General features: G+C 45.2%; 1 protein-coding gene and 1 long non-coding RNA gene across 2 annotated transcripts in view; both read left to right on the top strand.

The window, feature by feature from the left end:
- Positions 1-12,502, top strand: part of LOC118940058 (zinc finger protein 660-like) — a 29,531-nt gene that overhangs the window by 5,719 nt on the left and 11,310 nt on the right. The gene's annotated exons all lie outside the window — the stretch shown is intronic.
- On the top strand, positions 163-1,305 carry LOC118940196. Its single transcript, XR_005036736.1, has 2 exons — positions 163-299; positions 468-1,305. It is a non-coding gene; the product is annotated as an uncharacterized LOC118940196 (long non-coding RNA).

Genomic DNA, 12,502 nt, shown 5'->3' on the forward strand with positions numbered 1-12,502 from the left:
TCCTCTGGGGGGCCTCAACAACCTCATGATGCTAACGAGGCAGAGGCGAGTCTCTCCACTTCAAAACACCTCAAGAAACACCAGCAGAGACCCACAGGGAAGAAATCTCATTGCTGCTCTGACTGTGGGAAAGGTTGCAAATCTTCATCAGAACTTAAAATACACCAGAGAACACACACAGGAGAGAAACCTTATAGCTGTGGTCAATGTGGGAGGAGTTTTACCACATCTAGCGGTCTGACATTACACCAGAGAACACACACAGGAGAGAAACCTTATAGCTGTGATCAATGTGGGAGGTGTTTTGTTCAATCTAGCCATCTGACTGAACACCACAGAACACACACAGGAGAGAAACCTTATAGCTGTGATCAATGTGGGAGGAGTTTTGTTCAAGCTAGCAATCTGACTCAGCACCAGAGAACACACACAGGAGAGAAGCCTTATAGCTGTGATCAATGTGGGAGGAGTTTTACTACATCTAGCATTCTGACAGTACACCAGAGAACACACACAGGAGAGAAACCTTATAGCTGTGATCAATGTGGGAGGAGTTTTGTTCAAGCTAGCCATCTGACTCAACACCAGAGAACACACACATGAGAGAAACCTTATACTTGTGATTTATGTGGGAGGAGTTTTGTTCAAGCTAGCAATCTGACTCAACACCAGAGAACACACACAGGAGAGAAACCTTTTAGCTGTGATCAATGTGACAAGAGATACTCTGATAACAGATCTCTGATCAAAAAGTCAGAAAATACATGCATGAAGAAGTTGTTTCATGATATCACTGAAATAATGTCACAATGTAGAATGTTTTAACATTGTAGTAGGAGTATTTTAATGATGTCACAATGTAGAATGTTTTAACATTGTAGGAGTATTTTAATGATGTCACAATGTAGAATGTTTTAACATTGTAGTAGGAGTATTTTAATGATGTCACAATGTAGAATGTTTTAACATTGTAGTAGAAGTGTTTTAATGATGTTCTACCTTATCGTTTACCCTGTTCAATTGATTGCAGCATGATATGGATATTAGCCTCAGGGGAAAATCCAGGCTCTGAATTGAAATATTATTTAACAAAGTGAGTAACAAAAAAAGAGCTGTGTTACACTTACTGCGTTGGTGACCCACTTTAATCAAAATGCAGCACTTCAAAATGTAGCTAGCTGTTTTCTACTAGTTGAAAAAGCTGCTTGTTTAAAAAAATACATGTAATATAATAATTGTTGCAGATGTTTGTATTTTCACACATGAAAGCAGTATAATAAATTGGTCTATAATCAATTTGATTAACAATCTGACATCACTCCAGTATTTCTTGACAACATTCAAATGCTAATTGTCTTTGTTCCACAACTGAAGACGCATGACTCAAATCACCTACTCATATTTCAAACATTCAGCCTGACAAAATATATGTTTTATTATTCCATGCCTCACCATTAAGTTACTACGGATATTGCAGGAGTTGGTTGCTGATTGTCTCAAGGGTCGGCAGTCAACCAGTTTTGTGTTTAGCCAGTGCGTTGCCATGGATCACAATTTATTTTGGCTGCACGTTTTTCCGTATTGGAGATTAGTTTTGTTTGGGCTCGTTCCAAGGGGACGAGACTTCTAGAAGCTAGTGGGTTTTAGGATTCTATTGAAAGAAACAATTTAAAAAATAATACTATTGCATATTCTTATTTACAAATTTGTTTTTGTCTTGTTTTTAATTGTTGACAGCCAGACACCATGTGTATTTTGTAGAACCATTGTAGTTGATTATAATGTGAAATGGAAGTTATTTTCTGTTGGGGGTGAGCAGACATGTTCAACAAAAATATAGGATATATTTGTTGTCTACAGGGGGAAGGTGCTACAGGCTTTGGTCTTCCATTTATGTTTTGAGGTTGGACTTTAGCAGGTATAGCTCGTTAGCAGGTAGGGTGCACTGATTGGTGTCACCTCGTTAGTCAGTATGTGTTACACCTGTGCTGGCTTGTCCATCTTGTTAGTGGGAAGGTTTTTCACCTGAGCTGGTCCAGGTTCTATTTAAGAGTGTCTGGCCCAGTGCTCCAGTTGTCTTGATAGATGTGGAGAGTCAACACCTTTAGTTGCTCCACCTTTCTGGTTTAAAGATGTTTTCACTTCAGGTTGAAGCTTCTTTCTGAAGAGAGCTTTTTTTTGAAGAAAAAAAAATGAATACAAACAAGCAAACCTGGTCGGTTCCGGGGATTGGTATAGCAAATACCGTAAGATTTTCATGGACTGAAAAGGAGATGGAACCTTGGGGCAGGGAAACTTTTGGAAGGACCATATTGATGGGATGCCTCAGGATAGAGGTGAAGGAAGTACTCTGCCTTCAAGGCAACCCAAATGAAAAGGGTTTTGATGTGACGTTTCACAAGCAAGAGAAACATGACGAAGTAATGAAGATGGCAAAGGAAGTGGAAAGAAAAGGACCCCTGTGCCATTATGCGGTGACCAGCCTGGCAAAGAACAACTTCAGGGTGGTCACCGTAAACATGTACAATCCGCACGTGAAGGATGAAGAAGTGAGGGCCTTTCTGGGGAGATACATGGACAATGTCTCCTCAGCGAGGTACCTCAGGGACTCCCTGGGTTTCTGGAACGGGAGGAGAGGGTTCCAGGCGTTACTCAGGGAGTCCCCGAAGAGTGTGGATGGCTACCTCCATCCTCCGGCGATGTTCTCCCTGGGGGCTGACAGGGGAACACTCTACTATGCACGTCAGCCCCCGTTCTGCAGGCGTTGTATGGCCTACGGCCATATCCTGGCCTCGTGCAGCGCCAAGAAATGTCGTTTTTGTGGGTCGGAAGAGCACGAGGCCAAGGAGTGTGACGATCCCAAGGCTTGCCACGGGTGTGGCTCAAGAGCACACCTGTGGCGTGATTGCCCGGCTCGTCACAGGTCATACGCGTCTGCAGCTGGGGGGGGAGCGGGGGATGGGGGGAGGAAAGAAAGGACGCGTGCGGATTGCATGGATGGCACAGGGGAAAAGATGGCGCAGGAAGAAGATGGGAAGAAGGATGAGGTGGAAAGAAAGAGGCGAGGAGAAGAAAATAATGGAACAGAAGGAGAGAAGAAAAAGGGGACGGAAGAAGGTGGAGGAGCTGAGAAGAGGGAGAAGGGGACAGTGGTACGAGAAGGAGTGGAAGAGGGAACGGGGACAGTGGTACGAGAAGGAGTGGAAGAGGGAACGGGGACAGTGACGGAGAAGGAGGAGTGGAGGTGGGAGGGGAGGGGGTGGTAGGGGGGGGAGATGGGGGGAAGGAGTGGGGGGACAGCCTGCCAGGCTTCCTCGAGGTCGAAATGAGGGATTTGGTGGAGGGGTTAGTGGGGATGGGACGTTGTCTCCCCGCTACCTCCTTCACCAAAGAAGAAAGGGATAAAGAGGGGGAGCTTGGCAGGAAGTGAGAGGGAGGGGGGTGTGGAGGGGGAGGGGGGGGTTAAGAGAGTGGCGGGGGGGAGGGGAGGGTAATTTGTCCTCCCGGTTTGCCTCAGCCCCTTGCATTTTAGTGGATGACTCCAGTGAGGGGTCGGTGGGTTGTTTGCTAGAGGGATCCCAACTCCTGTTTGGGGAGATGGGGTCCCCTACATGCAGCCCCGAGGCAAACAGGGAGGGGGGGGTGGTGGGTGGGGAGGGAGGACCCAACACACTGCCTGGATCATGGGTTGGGATGGAGGACGGGGGGGGGGGCGTCAGGAGAGGAGAGGACGTCCCCGCCGGTGGAGATGGACCAGGGGAGCATCGGGTGAGTCTCCTGGTTTTTCTTTGGGTTTTGGGGCTTTTATTTGTTGTAAATAATTAAATGAATAGTTCTGTTTCTTTTTTTAGTCTAAATGTTAGGGGGTTAAGGGATAATGTTAAAAGGAGGGCGGTTTTTTGTTATTTAGAGGGTGTGGGGTTAGATTTCTGTTTTTTACAGGAGGTTCACCTGAGGGATGGTGGGGATGTGTGTAGATTTAAGAGGGAGTGGGATAAGGGGGAATCTTTTTGGGGCATAGGAGGGGTGCACTCAACAGGAGTAGGGATTTTGTGTGGGCATAGAGAGGTTAAAATAGAGAACACTTTGGTAATAATGCAGGGTAGAGTTTTGGGGATAGATGTTAAGTTTAGAGAAGCTAGATATAGGTTAATTGGGGTGTATGGGCCACAGGTGGCGGCAGACAGGAGGGAGATGGTGGACTGTCTGGCGCCCCTGTGTGTTACAAACAGGCACTTGGTGATAGGAGGAGACTTTAATATAGATTTAGGGGTAGGCGGTGATAGCAGTGCAGGTGCCATCTCTGGGCTAATGGCTTGCCATGGTCTGGTTGATGGTGGCCTGCACACTACTCCGGCAATGGTCGGTCCTACATGGCGCAACTCCAGGGGGGTTGCGCGGAGGCTCTACATTTTTGTATCCAGGTCTTTGGGTCAGTTGTCTGGGCGGCTGTTGCCTGTTTTCTTCACGGATCACGACGGGGTGTTCCTGCAGGTGGGGTCGCCAGTCTGCCTCTTCGGTAGGGGGTACTGGAAGTTAGATCGGGATATACTGGAGGAGCAGGCTTTCGTTGATGCATTTTTTTGTTTCTTTCGGAGGCTTGACGGCCTCCGGTCCATGTGCGAGGGGGTGTTAGAGTGGTGGGATTTAGTCAAGGGGAGGATGAGGGCTTTTATAATAGGATATTGTAGAAGGAAAAAAAGGGAGGAAAGGAGGGAGGTGGATCGTATCCAAAGGTTAATTGAACTCGAGTACGAGGCAGGCAACCTCGGCGGGTCCATTGACTGGGAGAGATTCGCAGCCCTAAAGGCGCAGCTCAGGGAGCTGCAGGAGCAGAAGGCTCGAGCTTTCCTGGAGCGTGCGCATAGTGGCTTTCTAGAACATAATGAGACTTGTTCCGCTATGTTCTTTAAGTCGGTTAGGGCCAGACAGAGTAGGAAGGTAATGAAGGGAGTTAGGGAAGAAAATGGTAGTATAGTAAGTAAACCAGAGGAAATGGTCAGGGTGACAACTGATCATTTCCAAGGTTTATTTAAGGAAAGGGAAATAGATGTAGAGCAGGGAAACGTGTTTTTAGAACACTTGTCCCGGTGGTTGCCAGAGGACATTAGAGACGTGATGGAGGCCCAGATCTCACTAGAAGAGGTTGAGAGCGCTCTTAGGAGGATGGGAAAAGGGAAGGTGCCTGGGATGGATGGGCTGCCGGCTGAGTTTTACCTCAAGTTTTGGGGTATACTTGGACCAGTGGTTCTCGAAGTCTTGAAGGCCATCCTTGAGACGGAGGTCCCGGGGGGATCAATGGCTGTTGGTGTGCTGTCACTTCTTTATAAGAAGGGGGAAGCAACTGACCTTGGCAACTGGCGGCCATTGACCATGCTGTGCGTAGATTACAAGATTCTTGCAAAGGTTTTAGCAGACCGGTTGCGCACAGCCCTTCCCTACGTCGTCCACGAGGATCAGACGTGCGGGGTAGAGGGCCGCTCTATAAGATGGAACCTACAGTTGATCAGGGATTCCATCGCTTGGGTTGAAGATAGAGGGCTGCCTTTAATGGTAGCAGCGCTAGATCAGGCGAAAGCTTTTGATCGAGTGAATAGATCTTTTCTATTCAGAGTGTTAGGTAGATTAGGATTTGGGGAGAAGTTTATAGGATGGATCCGTACTTTAAATGTCGGAGCGGGGTGTCGAGTTAGTGTAAATAGTCACTTAGGTGACGTTTTTGACCTCTCGTCTGGGGTCAGGCAGGGATGCCCACTCTCGGCTCTCCTCTTCGTTCTGTACATGGAGCCTCTGGGGGCTGCCATTAGGGCAGACACAGGGGTGGAAGGCTTGTTGATCCCTGGAAGCGGTGGGCTGCGTGTTAAGATGACACAGTACGCCGACGACACTTCCTTGCTGTTGTGCAAGGACTCGTGCCTGACAAGGTCCCTTGCCATCTTTGGGGATTTCACCCGAGCGTCGGGAGCGGTTCTGAACCATGCAAAGTCTTCCGTCAAGTTTTTCGGAAGATGGCGCGGTAGAACGGATGTGCCTGGGGGGTTATCTCTCTGTGAAGGGGCCCTGAGGATTCTCTGGGTTCATTTTGAGACCTCCGGCTCAGCGACGCTAAACTGGAACATGCGTATCGCAGTGGTACAGAGGAAGCTAGCAATGTGGAAGGCAAGGTATTTGTCTTTTATGGGCAAAGTCCTGGTCCTAAAGGTGGATGTGTTGCCGTCTCTTTTGTATGTGGCATACATCTATCTTTTGCCAGCTTGTCTGAGGAGGCCTCTAGTGAGGCTTGTGTTTCAGTTTATGTGGAGTGGCAGGTGCGAGTGGGTCGCCAGGGCACGCATGATCTGTCCCATCGGGGAGGGAGGTAGGGGGGTACCACATTTCCCCCTCAAGCTGGAGGCCATTTTTGTTTCTTTCTTGTTGACGGAGCTTGCTCGTCCGGTTATACACCCGTCCGGTTACCTCCTGCGGGTGTTCTTCTCGTATAAGGCGAGAAGCGTAATGGTGTGGTCTAACGCGGGTCCTCGGGCGGAACAGCTGCCGTGGCATTTTGGCCATGCGGCCAAGTGGCTGCGTGCGCACCCCGAGGTTGAAGTTGCCCGAGTAGGTTTAGACCACAGGCACCTACCTGTACGAGGAGGTCAGGCAGGCAGGGAGTCCTGCGCCTGTAGCGGGCATCTCGTCAGTGGTCTGGGAGGGAGTGCAGGCGCGGGGCCTGGACAACAGGCTCAAGGACCTGAATTGGTTGGGCCTCCATAAGTGCTTGCCGGTACGTGCCATCTTGTACCGGTATAGTTTGGTGCAATCCCCCACCTGTCCAAGATCCTCTTGTGGCAGGGAGGAGACTGTGCGCCATGCCTTTTGGGACTGTGCCTTTGCCGGACTAGTCTGGGCTAGGGCACGGGTAATGCTAGGTGTGGTTAGGAGTGATTTTGTTGTGACATGGGCTAGGCTAGAGAGAGGCGTAGGGAGAGCAAAGGGAACGGATAGGGACAGGTTTCTGCTCTGGCTTCTCATGAGTCTCTTTAAAAAGGGACTGTGGGAAGCCAGGCAGAATTTAGTCAAGACAGGGAGAGATTGGGGGGTGGAAGGGATAGTGAGAAGGGTGGAAGGTGATTTGAGGGGGAAGATGAAGAGGGAGGAGAGGAAGTGGGGGAAGCATGCGGCACGGGAGAGGTGGAAAGGGGGTTTAGGGCTGGGAGTGTTAGAGTGAGTTTGGTAAGGGGATAGATTAGGGAAGGGGAGATAGGGAAAGGGTTAGGTATTGGTTAGGTATGACGGGGAGGGACGATGCTCCCCTGAGGTTTGTTTTTGTTTGATGTTTTTGTAAATACAATGAATTAAGAATGAATGAGAATTATGATTTTGTAATAGTATGAATGGTATTGATTGTAATAAATTATTTTAACCACCACCGTTTTGGTTTGCTTCCTGTTTTTAAGTTTGTTGTGGGTTTTTCTCTTGTTTGCCTCTTCTTGGGCAGATTTAGTGGGTCTCATGGTGGGTGTCTTTTAGGTCCCAGTTGTTGTTACTAGTCAACTTTCAGTGGACACTGAGAGCAAAACTGCAACATTATGTTATTGTACTTTTATTGTATCAAATGGTTGTTTTATGCAACAGAATAGAGGGTTCTTAGAACTATTGTGTCTGTGTTCTACTGAGGATGGGCCTCTGGGAGGAAACACTGACAGGAGATTTACAATGTCTTTTGGGTGATTAAAACCTAAAGAGACAGTATTCCAGATTATGAGTTAATGTTTCTGTTCTATATGTTACCAGGGAGAGATGACCCCAGGGCCAGACCCTGGTTTCTACTCAGAGTACTGTTTTTACAGCAGATGCTTATAATTCTCAGCAGACAGTATCTTTCATACAAATCTTAACCTTGTGACCCGTTCCATACATCTGTTGGTCATATAGGTTGAAAGGGGTGTATCTTAGCTATAAAAGACCTTTGTACTTTTGTCTCGTGGCTCTCAACGAATCATCTGGGGGTGATTTGTTGACCAGCCATCATTATCGTAGAGCACTCAATTGATTCACTTTATATGTGTGTGTTGTATTGACCTGCTCCCTTATTAAGTGAATAAAGATTTAGTTTAATAAGAATAAATCTGACTTGTGTGATAAGTTTGTTTCTCATTTGATATTAAAGAAATTTACAACCACATTTGGCAATGTGAATCTTGACTTGGTGACCGCTCCTGACGACCTGGGTAAATCGTCCTTGAGGGATCCCTCAAACTTGGAATCTCATGGAGACCACACTTCGGGAACGGAGCAGATGGACCCACCTGAGGCAGCGAGCAGATTCTATACACCTAGTTTTTTTTAAAGTGAGTTTTTAGAATATCCTCGTAGGCTCTGAGTGTATATTCCTGTGTGAGGGGGGCACCTTTGAAATGTAAACTGAGCCGAGGCAGTAGGCTCTGAGTGTGTATTCCTATGTGAGGGGGCACCTTGGAGGCGTAAACCGGGCCGAGTCAGGACCTGAGTGTGTACTCCTGTGTGGGGGTGTAAACAGGGCCCAGTCAGGAGGCTCGGAGTGTGTATTCCTATGCGAGGGGGCACCTTGGAGGTGTAAACAGGGCCGAGTCAGGACCTGAGTGTGTACTCCTGTGTGGGGGTGTAAACAGGGCCCAGTCAGGAGGCTCTGAGTATAAATGTATGAGTTGCATTATTCTAGGAACTAACCATGAGATAGAATTGTGAAAATATTCCTGCAGGTAAAAATATTGTTGAAAAACGAATTGATTAGGTATGTTTGGGAATAGCATTGTGTGACTGATATGAGAGTTGTGTGAATGTGGAAATGAGTGTTAATCTGACGTTTGGATAGTAACATATAGAAATATGCTTACTCAGATTATTGAAATTTGGATAATAAACGAGATGATATTTTAGAAAGCAGCGGAAGGTCTATAGTTCCTGGGAGGCTTGATTTTGCCGTGGTCTCTGGGAGGTTAGAGAACAGTTAAGGATCCCATGGTCATTGTCTGGGAAACAAAAGTTTATTTTTTTATTCTGCTGGGAGTATGTTTGGAGAGCTGCTTCTTAGCTATGGAGAGTCCTTGAAAAAGCAAATTGAATGGTTGTCGCAAGTCGCTGAGAATATCTTACGTTTTATATGGATTCTGTAAATATAGGAAAAGATGATGAATTGTATGTGTGTATAATGATTACTACAGATTTGATAAAGTAAAACTGGGAATATAATTAGATACAATTTCAACAACCCATATGTGGACAAACGTAGGTTTTAAATTGGTATCTTTAATGGATAATTTGATAAAGATGAGGTTTATACTTTCAGACAAAAAGCTAAAAAAGTTATTTGAAGAACCCCTTATCATGGTTGCTCAAGGAACCTTTTGGGGTTCCTTTTTTAACTCCCTGTCCACCCTCCCTCCATTATAAAAACAGATTATAATAATATTGACAATATTGACTTAAATAATTAATTGTTTATTTAGTGGCAGCACAAATGTGAATTAATATTTACAAAACAATTTACCCCCCCAAAAAAACACATTACAAAATTGCAACATTTCTGCAGACATGTCAGACTATAATAAATAATAAAAGTACTTTGTAAAGTGCTTTTCATGACATTTAAAACACATCTAAAATAGCTGTGGGGTCTTTGTAATGTAGGTTTGATAGTTATATTTTCAATAATGAATGGTTAGCTGTTATGTGACAATTAGGTCAAAAACTCTATTTTATATTTTTTGGTGTAGATGGCCAAGGAAGTTGCACAGAACTTCCCCAACATCCCAAATTGATATGGAACCTTCAAAAAACACATGGAGCAACTGCAGAAATAAATGGCTGAGGATATACTAAAAATGTCTGGTATGTAATGACATTTAATTCAAAGTAAATGTCAATTCTTTATTTTTATGTAGTTGTGTGGGACAGCCATATGTTCAGTTCATGCCTATGATTTCAGAGTTCAAAAAAGCCTGCTTCATGTGTGCCACTGATGAAGAACCTGGATGTGGCCCAGACTGACAGGGTTAGTAACTTTATTTAACATGTTTATAATCTTTTGACAACAGTGACGGCATGTAAGACAATTTATGATATAACACAATGGATGGCTAATTCGTCATACTGCATCGATATTTGATATTACTTCTAACGTGTTCCGCTTTGTTTTAGATTGAATGCTTTGCCAACGGGGGTTCCATGTGCTGTGCCTCAGAATGAAGACCAAAGAGTTCACCAGAGTAAAGAACACAAACTGGAAGTGCAGTCTTTGTTGTTGAAAATGTCTGCTCTACCCCATCCACACTGAAGAGGCTCTGACATGTACATCAACCAGGGATAAAGAGGAAGTTAACACTGACATGTACATCAACCAGGGATAAAGAGGAAGTTAACACTGACATGTACATCAACCAGGGATAAAGAGGAAGTTAACACTGACATGTACATCAACCAGGGATAAAGAGAAAGTTAACACTGACATGTACATCAACCAGGGATAAAGAGGAAGTTAACACTGACATGTACATCAACCAGGGATAAAGAGGAAGTTAACACTGACGTGTACATCAACCAGGGATAAAGAGGAAGTTAACACTGACATGTACATCAACCAGGGATAAAGAGGAAGTTAACACTGACATGTACATCAACCAGGGATAAAGAGGAAGTTAACACTGACATGTACATCAACCAGGGATAAAGAGGAAGTTAACACTGACATGTACATCAACCAGGGATAAAGAGGAAGTTAACACTGACATGTACATCAACCAGGGATAAAGAGGAAGTTAACACTGACATGTACATCGACCAGGGATAAAGAGGAAGTTAACACTGACATGTACATCAACCAGGGATAAAGAGGAAGTTAACACTGACATGTACATCAACCAGGGATAAAGAGGAAGTTAACACTGACATGTACATCAACCAGGGATAAATAGGAAGTTAACATGGTGAAATCCCACTGCAGCCCACCTCACCAGCTAACTCTCCATCCCTGTTCAGTATATGTATTGGCCAGCAAACCCACTGCAGCCCACCTCACCAGCTAACTCTCCATCCCTGTTCAGTATATGTATTGGCCAGCAAACCCACTGCAGCCTACCTCACCAGCTAACTCTCCATCCATGTTCAGTATTTGTATTGACCAGCAAACCCACTGCAGCCTACCTCACCAGCTAACTCTCCATCCCTGCTTTGAACAATTAATAGCATGACTCTCGTACTTTGCCATTTTCTTTTATGGTTGATGTTAACGATAAAAGGATATATTATCTGTCTCTCTCTCCTATCTGTCTCTCTCCTATCTGTCTCTCTCTCCTATCTGTCTCTCTCTCCTATCTGTCTCTCTCCTATCTGTCTCTCTCCTATCTGTCTCTCTCTCCTATCTGTCTCTCTCTCCTATCTGTCTCTCTCTCCTATCTGTCTCTCTCTCCTATCTGTCTCTCTCTCCTATCTGTCTCTCTCTTCTATCTGTCTCTCTCTCCTATCTGTTTCTCTCTCCTATCTGTCTCTCTCTCCTATCTGTCTCTCTCTCCTATCTGTCTCTCTCTCCTATCTGTCTCTCTCCTATCTGTCTCTCTCCTATCTGTCTCTCTCTCCTATCTGTCTCTCTCCTATCTGTCTCTCTCTCCTATCTGTCTCTCTCTCCTATCTGTCTCTCTCTCCTATCTGTCTCTCTCCTATCTGTCTCTCTCTCCTATCTGTCTCTCTCTCCTATCTGTCTCTCTCTCCTATCTGTCTCTCTCTCCTATCTGTCTCTCTCTCCTATCTGTCTCTCTCCTATCTGTCTCTCTCTCCTATCTGTCTCTCTCTCCTATCTGTCTCTCTCTCCTATCTGTCTCTCTCCTATCTGTCTCTCTCTCCTATCTGTCTCTCTCCTATCTGTCTCTCTCTCCTATCTGTCTCTCTCTCCTATCTGTCTCTCTCTCCTATCTGTCTCTCTCCTATCTGTCTCTCTCTCCTATCTGTCTCTCTCTCCTATCTGTCTCTCTCCTATCTGTCTCTCTCTCCTATCTGTCTCTCTCTCCTATCTGTCTCTCTCCTATCTGTCTCTCTCTCCTATCTGTCTCTCTCCTATCTGTCTCTCTCTCCTATCTGTCTCTCTCTCCTATCTGTCTCTCTCTCCTATCTGTCTCTCTCCTATCGCTGTTAAATACGGGAAATATGGGAAAAGGAAAAAAACAGGGGAAAGTACTTAGAACAAATTTGAAACTATGAAAAATGTATGTTACACCTTGTGATTTTACACTACACAAACCAGACTGTGCAATATGGAAAGTTAGTCAGCAGACAATAGGTCACACGACCAAGGAGCTATTGAATTTTTAATAAAAAATTGTTTTTAATGTAAAACCATGTGAGATGAAAATGGACAAACTAAAGTTTGTGCAATATAGAAGTGTAGTCAGTGGACATTCTGAACCTTTTTGAAGTCTGAAGATTGAAGTCAGTAGATCACATGACCAAGGACCTATTGAAATTTGAATGTAAAAAAAGTTTGTACTTTGTT

The sequence above is a fragment of the Oncorhynchus mykiss genome, chromosome 17, assembly GCF_013265735.2.
Source record: "Oncorhynchus mykiss isolate Arlee chromosome 17, USDA_OmykA_1.1, whole genome shotgun sequence".
NCBI lineage: Eukaryota > Metazoa > Chordata > Actinopteri > Salmoniformes > Salmonidae > Oncorhynchus > Oncorhynchus mykiss.